The sequence below is a fragment of the Protopterus annectens genome, chromosome 3.part0 (assembly GCF_019279795.1).
Source record: "Protopterus annectens isolate FY-2018-M chromosome 3.part0, PAN1.0, whole genome shotgun sequence".
Lineage (NCBI taxonomy): Eukaryota > Metazoa > Chordata > Ceratodontiformes > Protopteridae > Protopterus > Protopterus annectens.
Genome location: NC_056731.1, coordinates 997,891,863 through 997,904,495, shown reverse-complemented (window position 1 = coordinate 997,904,495; position 12,633 = coordinate 997,891,863). Strand labels below are relative to the sequence as shown.

The window sequence follows — 12,633 nt, the reverse complement described above, 5'->3', positions numbered from 1 at the left end:
GTAGTAAGACTTGTAACTACTATGGAACAAGACTACCAGTATGAAAATGCCTTGCACTTTGCTTTAGTGTATGTCAAGTAAATCTCTGGGTCACATAGGTCATAATGGGCCTCTCATTGCCTTGTGTGGGACCCCCATGAAGGAGTGGGACCCTAGTGGGCTAAATAGAACCAACTGGCCTAAGGCTGGCCCTGGGTGTATGTTCAGTGATGGGTGTGGCTTAAATAGTTTATCAAGGTTGTTGAGGGTACTTGTTGCTATATTTACAACTGGAAGGCCTTTGTAGTTTAGGTAGATTGCATTTAATAGCATCAGCATATTTGGTTTATGTGTCTAGTCTGTGCAGTGTGTGTGTTCCTGACAACCTTCTTGGTATTAGTAGTATCCGAATGTAAGAGTGATATTGCGTACCAGCATCTGTCACACACTATATGAGCTTGCTTAAGGAATAGATGTCTGCCAGTATATATGAAAAAACAGGTGCATTGCCTTAGCATACCCATTTTCACCAAGTAGGGCTATACAGATAAAAAAATTGCTCATCTATGGTTCCAGATACTTACTATGTGATCCACAAAAGGAGTACACTAGGGCTCTACAACTGATTAGCTTTGGGTACTACATAGGTAAAGACTAGAGTCTAGGGCTAAACTAAAGGGGCAGTGCTCCTCCACATACATACTAGGTGTTTGGCATGCAACTAAGTACTGAAAAAAATTCAGAAGTTAGTTTTGTTGGGAAAACTGAAATTCTGATTGCATAAGTTTACACAAAGCACTGCCGACCACCACACTGCAATGAGCAGCTTTATGCAAACACTGCGGCTTTATACAGGGAAATAAAATAAAAAACACAAAGCAATATAGCCATCAGCCCTATCACAGCAGCACACTCTTAGGTTTCTTCAATGAATCCTAAAGCATACAACAGACCAAGCTACCCTCTATTCCAACTTTAAGAGCAATTAAAGAAGCTAAAAAGTGCAAACAATTCAACAAGTAACACTAAAATATCACAGCACTTTCAAATATCAAGAACTTTATTATTACTGCTGATGTTTTCAAATGCGATGATTTTTCAGACTATCTCACAAGTGCATTGTTAACTGAATCCTTCCGATTACTGATACCTATTTAGTAATTCTTCATGTCTTCCTTTCTTCCAGATTTAAAGATGCGTTGCTGACATTTTGTTAGGCATATTAGACGACTAGAGCACTTTCCTTTTCATTATTTTCTGTTTTGAAACATTTTTGTGTTTCAGATATTTAACATTTAAAGCAATTTGCGCTTGGAAAAGAAGAATGTGGTTTTCTCCCTTGTACACATTTTGACTGCTTTACATTATGAACGCAATATCTTCTTTTAGCGTTTTTTTAAGATTATTCTTTCTCTTTTTAGACTAGAATTCGTCTATGATGTGTTATTAGTAGAAGCATGCATTTCTCTAAGCATCATCTTAAAACAACCTTCTCTTGATTATAAAGTGCCACAAAACAAGCTTATTCATCCATCCCTGTCCATTTCTTGTTTCATGAAGCAAGCAATTTTGAAATGATTGCTTAGAAGAGTACAGTTCAAAGGGGTTGTTGTTGGCTGCCAAATGACTCAGAAGATGTACCACCAAACTGCTAGTATTACATTTTATTCAGGTTCAGGGTTCAGGCACCTAAGCAGTGAGATATTTCCCTATGGTACATTTGACTGGGGGACACATGGTTGAAGTGACAGTCAGCTGCAGAGAAATATGGCTGTTTGCAAATTCCCTGTGGAAAAGAGAAGAATGCGTTGCCAAGCCCACAACTTCAATAACCAAATGCACAGGGGGAAAACAATGTCCATGGTCCCCAAGGGAACATGAGCAGCAGGCGATATGGCAGGCATCAGCAGCAGGATGACTAGAGGGCATGTCAGTAGCAGTAAAAATGCAGTGCACAATGGGCAGTGCCTTTATAATTGGAGTGTGTGGACCACTACCCCCTTCACAGAGTCTAGGGAACATTGCCTAAAACACATACTGGAGCATAAATATGACTACAGTAGCCTGCAGGATTTCTTCCATGCTGTAGCACACTTCTACATGTTGTAGTTACATAAGTATGTGCTGTACACTGAGCACAACACTCATTACTTCTTCTGCTGCCATGCATTTGGTTATTAAAGCTGTGAGCATGGCAGTGTGTGCTTCTCTTTGCCCACATGGAATTTGCAAACAGCCATATTTCTCTGCAGCTGAATGTCACTTCAGCCATGTGTCCCCAGTAAAATGTACCTCGGGGAAATGTCTGGCTGCCTAGGTGCCTGAACCTGATATTTTACTTAACTTGCTGACATTTGCTTATCCACTTGCATTTACTGTGTAATACACAGGTTTTGTTTTCTACTTTGGAGATTTTTCCTCATTTGGCATTCTGACATATTTCTTACTGCTAAACTGTTAATGGACAACTTTGTTACTTTAAAATGCCATGCCTGTCTGCTTTTTTGTCTTATTGCTTGTTACTGTAACTAATTTTGGTTTTACTTCACAAAATGTCTAAATGTTTTTAGCAGTTAATCAACAAAGCTTTAATTCCACTAACTTAGCTCCCTGCCTGTCTTTCTACATCGCACCTTTTAATCTGTTGTTGGAAATGTCACGTCATGCTACCTTACAAAATGAAGGTTTTCTGTAGCAGTGCTCCCTGTTAAAGATGTTATCAGATTGCTGCCAGTTTACAGCACTGGATCTGATTCGTTGGCTGGACACCTCTGCTAATCTTTTAAGCATTACTAGAATTATTTTATTAACTGCTGTTTGAAGGTGCAGCCTTGAGGCTGCTTTCTATGCATGCTTCTAAAACTTGTAAGTACTTAAATCTGTGTTGGGCTGTTTAACACATCTGTCTGTTTTTATCTCTTCCACTTGTAGAATTGTTTTACTCTGATGTTGGATCTGAGTGATTAGTGAGGAAAGTGGTACATTGTTAGCACTTACCTTTCTGTTATCCATTTTAAGTGTTTCAACTGGCACTGAGAATTTTTTGATTCCAGAGAAATGTGGCAAAGACATGCAGAAAGTTAAACAATAGATTGTAAAATATGTCTGTTAGGGTCCACTTTTTAATTTCGAAAGACCAAAATCTCGAGTTTTGAGATACTGAACTCAAAACATCAAGATTTTGGAATCTTGAAATTAAAAAGTAAAAAAAAAAAACTAAAATAATGTTTTTTCAGGGGGGCAAGTCCCCCTGCACCCTTCATGTGGGGGGCTATGCCCCCCACACACCCCTACTTTAATATACCAACTCCGAGATCGTGCTACAGTTAAGAGAATGGTAAGCAGAACAGGAACATTACCGTTCTCTTCATTGTAGCGCAATCTCGGAGTTGGCATATCTAAGTAGGGGAGGTGTGGGGGGCACAGTCCCCATGTGGGAGGGGTGCAGGGGGGCTTGCCCCCCTGCAAAAACATTTTATTTATTTTTTTGTTCACTTTTTACTTTCAAGATTCCAAAATCTCTACTTTCTGGGATTGGTATTTTGAAAGTTGAGATTTTGGTCTTTCGAAATTAAAAAGTGGACCCCTCTGTTATAACAGGGCAACTTCTATTCACACCAGATTTTGAGGCTGGTATAGTTTTTAAAACCTTAGTAAAGATTACTGAAAAAAATCATAGAAATGATGTGCAATTCATAAATTATTAAATAATAGTTCAGTTAAATATAGTAAAAAATGAACACAATCAACAATTCATAAATTTAACTATTTGCATGCTAAATAACTATTAAAATACCCATCTACACCTAGATCTGCTAATACAATATATAGCTAGCTAGACAAAGCTAGATATTCATAACTCTTCCCCCTGCCAATCATTTTACTGGTAACATCTGACAGGCTAAAGGTACAAAACTAGTAAGGCCAGGTATGCTTGATACACTGAACAGGTAGAATGGTGCACATAATAATTCGTGTTGTTTCCATCAATGCAGGGTTTGCATCCCCATCCACTTCCCCAAATCCTGTAACATCATACATAATTATGTACTCAGAAGCACAAACACATCTTATACTAAACACAGTTTACCATAGGTACAAACCACATACAGCTGGACATACATTATACGTTAAACTTATATAACAACACAACTACATACAACACCATGAAACTTCAGGTTCGATTAATCTCATAGTGGCGATCTATTTTGAAATCAGTCAAAGTTGTATTAGACACAACAATCATCATGAGTATATGCTTTTAGATACGAACAGGCCAGGTTTGCATTGACAAAGTTGGAGTGTCATATCTGGGGAGGAAAGCAACCTCTAGATCATCCTGTGGCTTTCTGAAGCATAAATCTGGATGCAACACTGTCATCTTGCACCTCAACTCCCTTACTATGTATTTCATGTGTACCTGGCAGAGTGATGATATGCAGGCTGTTGATGGAGAGAAGTGTATGCTCTGTGCTGCAACAAGCTGTACAACAACACTGTCAACAAACGCAGTATGTACCTGCACAGATGACACTGTTCTATGTGCTGGGCAACTACATCCATGCAATAGTATGCCATGACAGGGAGGCAGCATCATTCGGGTGGATGGCATTTGCATGTTTAGCCACTATGGGTTGCTACGTCCTGACAGTGATGGCCAGTTCAGCATACTGCCTCTAAATTCCACTATGTAACATGCCATGTTGCATTCAGTTCTCTCACTAACATCAGATAGAGAATGCTGGCAGACTCCTATATGTCAGTGCTCACTGGCTTGCAAAAGCAGTTATATGCCTTGAGATAACTGCCACAAATACATTAAGTAACAGCTCTCAGGTCTTGTATGTGACCTGCTGTGGCATTCTTGTATGTGACCTGCTGTGGCATTCTATCACCCCGAGAAAGGGTGTCATGAGCTAACTCCTGTTCAACATCAGTAGTCACTGCACACCAGACACACTGGATGTAAGGTGTTCTGGTAGCTGTCTCTCAATCAGGCTGCAGACCCAGTTGCTCTTGATGGTGATGGTGCAGGGGCAGTGTGCACAATGTCATTTTCCACTCAGGCTGGCGAGTCATGTGTTGTGTTTTTTTTAGTCATTGACTTAATTTTCCACATTTAGGTCAGTAGACAGTGCCTTGAAAGGAAGGAGTGATCAGATCATTGATAAGCTGTGCACATGATTACAGTAAAGAAATATGAGTATGAAACAAATATTTGGTTCAGCAGAAATTAAGCTACTGATTGAGGATTTCTTTCTATTACTGTCTAGTATAGATAAGTATGAGATGCTATATATAATACAACAGTACCACCATGGCAATTCCAGTGCATCGCACACAGTAAGACAAGATGCACAAAGATGAGAAAACAGAGGTACTAAGCACCAAGTTATTACAGAATCATACAATGTAAAAGAGTGACCACAAAACTACACTGCAGATAGTGTTGCATGCAAAGATACAGTCTCTTCTACAGGAAGCACTATGCAAAGACAGGTTAAAGTGAGTGTATTAAGCAGCAAGTTTCCACAAATTCTATTGAAATATATACAACAGCTACACATACATACACTTAAAACTGTACAGTAGCAATTACATATTAATGCAATATAAGCAAAAGGGTATAAATCCACTAGTGATAGCAATGCATACATAGTAGAGTAACACAATCTAATGTAGTGGTATGTTTACTAAAAGGTAAAATGGCAGTGTATTATGAGCACATTTGAAGTAAGTCTTACCTTCTTCATTATAGAACTGTAAAGGACTGAAGCACCTTCACTCAACCTCCCCAGTAGAAAAATGTTAAGTAATCCCACAGAGAATAACAAATGCAAAAATAGCTGCATCCTGACATACACTGGATTATCACAGTATCAAAAATATTATTGAAGAAAACTGGGACATTGTCACAGGAAACCCTTTTCTGATTAACATCTTAGGTGAAGCCCCATCATTTGTTTATAGGAAGGCCAGGAATATTAGACGTTTTGTTGAATTTAAACCTAGACCATGTGAGAAAAGCACTAAAGGATGTGAAACTAATTGTACATGTTGTATATTTATACAGCAAGGTGATAGTTGTTATTGCCCTTATTTAAAGAAGATCATTAAAACCAGTGCAGGGGGTGACTAACACTAAAAAAGTAATTTATAGGGCACAATGCAATGAATGTGATGCATTCTATGTGGGCAAGACTGTAAATAAACTCAAGCGAAGGATTTCATGTCATCTGTCAGAAATCTGCTCTGGATGTAAAAATAATGCACTAGCCAAACACCTTTCTCTTCATAAAAGACACACAGGTTTTAAGTTCCAGATCCTGGATCGCATAGACATGGGTGATCTTGAAGGAGACATCCCGAATATTCTGGAGAAACAGGAACTCATGTGGCAATTAAAGCTGAACTCTTTTAGAAAACCTGGACTAAACTACTACTGTTCAATTAAAAGTGCACTGGAACTTAGAAAATTGCCACATTGTTTACATGACTAAGTGTATTTTATTTTTTTTTTCTACAAATTGGTTTTAAATACCATTTTAAATCATTTGACATTTAAGTGTATATTTTGTTTCCATCATCATACATATATTTTTTTACTTTTTTCTGGTTCTCTTTTTTCCACTTTATTCAAAATGACGGTAATAACAATACTAACTAATTATACAATTATATAGGTTTTTAGGGTTCTTGTACACAGACCTGAAGAAGTCTAGAAGGACGAAAGCGATCTTTGTTAACAATAGGTTATGAAAATAGAAACTTTTTACATGTAAAATGTATATGTATATATTTATATATAATTTTTGATCGCAAAATGAACTAAGGTTGATATATTTCCAGCCATGTAGTATATTGCCTTGTATAAAATCATAGACTTAATAATTTGGTTAAATAAGATGTACCATTAAAGTACATTAGGGCTATATATTATTATGACAGCTACTAGGTAGGGCAGGACCAGCTCGAATGTCACACTGATGGGGGAAGGGATGTGAATTTAACATGTGTACCAATAACACTTTGTTTTACAGCACACTAAACCACTCCCATGCCTGGTAAAAAGTATATATATATTTAGAAAGCTTGTGAGGAAATTATTACTCTATTTTTGTTTTACTTGGATCGCTTGTCTGTGTACCTAATAAAGGATTTTCGACTGGAAAAAGACTGCCTGCCTTGCTTGGATTACTTTTGAATACTTATTAATACTGTATAATACTGTAGTAATACTGTAGAATTATATATTTTCTATTATTACTTTTTGACTTGACGAGTTTACGTTCGCTACTTCTACTACTATAGTCTGATCTGATTAATATACAGTGATTAACTAGAAATATATGGACTGAAAATCTTCCACACAGAGAAGTTTCCTACACTGTTTTCTTACCTTGTTTATAATGCACATACATCAGGATTTAACAACAACAAAAATGTATACAAGTATATATTATTTTATGTACGTATAATAGAAAGTATGCCTTAAAGCTTACCTTGTTGTGTTTCAATAAATATATCTTATCCATTTCATGTTCCCTCTTCGACAAGTTAGTATTGCACTCATTACATTTCATAAGGAAGCAAAGCGCCTGCCTTATATGTAAGTTTTGCCTAGCATTATTGAAGTGAAACTTCTTTAGGCATGATAGGGTGAGTCTGGAGTGAAACAAAAAGTGAAGGGAAAGTGACACTCCACCGGACATCGAGCTGTTTGGCGCCAGACTGTTTCCGAACCATGAGTCGCAAAGGAAAGTAACCTGCTTTGTGCAGATTCTAGCATGTGAGAATCCTGTATCACATGCAGGTGCAAACACATGCATGCACGCACACACCATACATGCTTAGGAGAAAGGGACTCTGCGTCATTTAGAACAGATCCCACAAAAGAATGGCACAGCTAACACTTGTGTGCATACACACACAGACAGACACAGACAGACAGACAAACACCAGTAGGAGAAAGGGACTCTGCATTATTTAGACAAGATCCCACAAAATAAGGACAGCTAAAACACTTGCTCTTACTCCGAAAGCTGCTACAATAACAGTTTTTTGCTTTAACATGCATTTTCTGAAGGATAGGAAGTATGCAACTGAAATGTCTTGTCATTATTGGGTGACTGGAATCCTTAATGTTTTACCAAATAACCATAAATTTTATGACAGATGCACCAAAATTATTAGGCAGAAATATGGATACCCTGCAAAGATCTGATCAAATGAGAGGTAGCTATATAGTTATATCTGTGTGCGCTTATAGGGTATGTGTACATCTTGAAATACAAATCCACCTGCAGAGAATCAAACATCTTACCAAGAATACAATTATGGAAATAGGCAGCAGGGAAATTGTTAAGAAAATACAAAAATTCAGGAATGGGAAAAAATGCTAGTTAAATGCATGTGGGGAGTTAACCCTGCACCAAACCTATTCCCTGAATATTGAGGCGTGAACATCAAGAATAAAGGCAAAGATATGGAGACTTAAGGAAGAAAACAAATTTATACCACAAATGTACATGGAAATGTGGTAGCTAAAAGTTGGGAATGTGTTGAGCAGGACCAGGATCACTCCATTTTCAGATGAAAATAGGGACAAGTGAAATGGAGCTTTACAATGCACTGGGCCCTTAATGAGATTTGCACTGAAGAAATGTATTCTGAAAAGCTGTGGTACTGCTACTATAGTCCTCAACCAGTCAGGGACAAATCCAGAAATAATCAGAGACAGTCAGTGACACTTTTAAAATAGCACTATTAACTTGGAACGTTGACAGAATATGAGAATATGAATTAATATACATTTTCTGAGCTAAAAGAAGTCTGTAACTCTAATTACTATCATTTATTAACAGCAATTCCCCACCTTTTTAACAACAGTCACCAGTTTTAACAGGGATTGATAGAGTAGGACCTAAAATCTCAGTCAAAATCAGGGACGTCCCCGAAAATCAGTGACAGCTGGGAGGTATGCTTCCTACTGCTTCCATTAAACCACTACAGAATGGATTGGTGCTCACTGGCTTTAGACATAAATCCACTTCAAAAATGTAGAAGTAAAACAGAAGAAAGCAAGTTCTGTCCTCTGGTGCCTCTGATAAGAAAAGTCAATACTTCAGAAAGGAAAAAAATATATAAAATAATTATATAAATAACTAAACAAATACATAAATCAATACATGCATGCATGCATAAATATGTACATACATGCATGCATAAATATTTGTATAAAGTGAGAGAAATGAAAATGTATTAGATTGTGGAAGAAAGCAGACTTTATACTTGCTGTCCCATTTATCCTTCGCACTTTCTTACAGAAGTTTCACTTCTACCATGTGTGGTGACCACACACATTCTTTTTTAATAAGGGTAATTAGTATTGAATGTTTGTGGGATCTCATTATACCTAGACTGAATTTCATATAAAGTAGGAATAGCATAATATAACAACAGTTCTGTGCTAATACACTAAATGTATGCAGTGACTGTCAAGACGGGAGAAGGAGGATGTGAACTTTGAAGTCTCAACTCTGAGATGAAATACTGAGGTTTGTTAATAAACTGCGTATCTGACATAGTGCATTAACTTTTCAGGAATATACATATATAGAACCCACACTATTCTAGTTTGAGACTTGAAATGGGATAAGGTTTCTGTGCTCTGGACAGTGTTTCTCCTACTTTCCATCTAAGGCACTGTGTACAGATGGCCTCTCAGAGACTGACCAACTTGTCAAGCAGGGAGACAATGGTGATATTTTACCTGTGCTCCATTTACAAGGATCGGATAAGGGTTTTGCAATGTGGTTTGCCCATGGCTGAGGTTTGTGACGAGACTGTAGCCTAAATAGGTAGGAGGGCAGGTATCTATCAAATGGTCATCCATGTGAAGCACCAGAACAATGAGTTGCATTGACAGGGGAAGGAGCAATTGACAGCTACAAGCTCATGAAAACTGTCAACATAAGAGTATATAGAAAGTCTGAGTCTTTGCATCTTAACACCTCTCTGAAGATGTGTTGTAATTGTACTTAAAATATGACATGCTATTTTACATTGAAAGTAATATTTCACAACTCATTAATTCATTTGTTTTGGTTTTTGTCAACTTCCCTCTCTCCTAGGATATAAGGTTGCTAAAATTATTCATTATTTCCATAGCATCTCAATAGGGTAGTACAGTGTTACTGGCTTCTGTGCTCCTTTGTACATCAGTTTCTGTAGTAGCTATGTGAATATCTGTCCATTCCTCTAATCTCCTGTGTGAAAATGGTCTGTTATACCATTGCTGGTAACATAACAGCTGTGTTAATAATATGCTGCTATGTATGTACCTATAGCTACATCTATATATGTGTATATGTGTATGTATGTATGTATATATACACTATACACACACACACACACACACACACACACACATATATATATATATATATATATATATATATATATATATATATATATGAAACAGTTTTATGCATCTTGTACACAGCATGCTGCCATTTGCAAGTTATTACAGTGAAATGCAAACACGTTTTACTTTCAGAAATACCAGCTTACCAGTTTGTTAGCAGATGCTATCTGTGCAATACATGTAGTATTATATTTGTTTTCTCGGTAATATATAAAATGTTCATAGGTTCATAGGCACTTACTTGTCTATTGATCTAGCAGGGTCTTTAGCAGTCTAGACGTGTATTTCCACTGAGTTTCTTGCCATGGTAGTTTAGTACCAAAGCCTGTGTATTTTGCAGACAACGTCTATAACCCGAAGTATAAACAGTGTTGTGCTAGTTACTTATAAAAGTAATAAGTTATTACTAGTTACTTTTCAGTGAAAGTAATATATTGCTATTACTTATTACTTTTCTAAAAAAGTAATATATTACTATTACTAGTTACTAACTAAAGTAACGCGTTACTTTTACATAAGGGTAGTTTATCAATTATAATATTGAGATTTACTCACACAAGTAAGCACATACATATAAGTGTATTATTAAAGTTGTATACACAATGTTACAATGATGAATAGCATTTAACAGTTGAAAAACTCCAGCAGATTACTCCTCATAGCTGGGTGGCACAGTGGTTAGTGCTGTCAACTCACAGCAAGAGGGTCTCTGGTTTAATTCTCCTCTGAGGTGTCTTCTGTGCAGAGCCTGCACATCTTCCTTGTTGCTTGTCTTGTGTATTCAAATAACATGATGAGGCTTGGGTGTTTAAGATGTTTATTATACACAAACACATCAGGATGGATGACTGGAACATAAAACTTAAATGAACTAGCTAAGTGCTATACACATACATGCTTTCACTCTGGCTGCTTACACAAAATGGCACACTGCTTGCATGTGCTCAGTACGTATATGCATGTGCCCATGAACTACAGTGGCTCTAAAGGTACAACAAACACACTATAATCTACATCTTCCCTTGTTGATAACTGTCATGCAAATGAAAAATAATAGTCAGATGCACATAAAAATTATGCAAGCACAAACAATAACAATCATGTCCAGGTTGCCATGTACCTAGGATTAGGTTTTGAGATACGACCTGACCTCATTATATAATAATCAGTACTAGGTTTAGCAACAGGGACAGTTACTGAGGAATGTTGTTCATTAGAAACTTCAGGGACACCCAGGAACAGAAGATGAATTATTCTCTGGAACAGGAACATTCAATAGCATACTCTGAGATTTAGGGTCTCAATTACAGACAAGATGCTGTAACACTGGCTTGGACACCAGCAATAAATGTTTCAGATTCCACCTAAATTCCATTCCTTGTGACTCGATGTACAATCTCAGTTCCACACATAGATGTTTCAAAAATTCTACTCTATCAAAACCTTTGGCTCTCTACATCCTCACTATCTCTCCTTCTTTTAATGGTTTCAGAGGTTTGCTGGTTTTGTTGTAATGGAATTTGTGACAAATATTTTTTCATGAGTTGAGCTTTTATTGCTTTGCTGTATTTAGCACTTGGAATTAAATTCTTACTGATTGGTAGTGTAGTTCTGGTTTGTCTCGACATCAGTCTCTGAGCAGGTGAGCCAAGTAAATTGTCTTGAGGAATGTTTCTGAGATTAAGCAAATTGAGAAAAATATCGGTTTTGTCTCTCTTGGATTTCTCCAACTGTTTCACACTTTGAACTGCACGTTCAGCCAAGCCATTAGATTGTGGATACCCAGGACTGCTAGTAACATGAACAAACTCCTGTGTTTTAGCAAATCTTTTGAACTGCTAACTTGTAAACTGTGCACCATTGTCAGAAACGACTTTATGCGGAACATGGACAGAAAAATGTCTCTTCAATTTCATAATGACAGTACTGGAAGTTAAGTTAGGAAGTAGGTCAATCTCAAACCAGTTTGATTAAGAATCTACTAATACCAAATAATGTTGACCATTCCATTTGAAAATATCTACGGCTACTGTTGACCAAGGTAGTTCAGGAATCTGGTTCAGCTGAAGTGAGTGTTTATGTTGGTGCGGTTTAGTACTATTACAAATTGAACAAACAGATTTCCTTCTCAATATCTTTTGACATAGAAGGCCAAAATACTAGTCCTCTCACCCTTTTTTTGGAAGAATCAGTTCCCGGGTGACCTCGATGCAAGATTTTAATATACT

The 12,633-nt window shown here is 37.1% G+C and overlaps 1 protein-coding gene across 2 annotated transcripts in view; it reads right to left on the bottom strand.

Annotated features, from left to right (window-relative positions):
• The window catches only part of LOC122796652 (pinopsin-like), a 930,108-nt gene that overhangs the window by 418,890 nt on the left and 498,585 nt on the right, over positions 1-12,633 (bottom strand). The gene's annotated exons all lie outside the window — the stretch shown is intronic.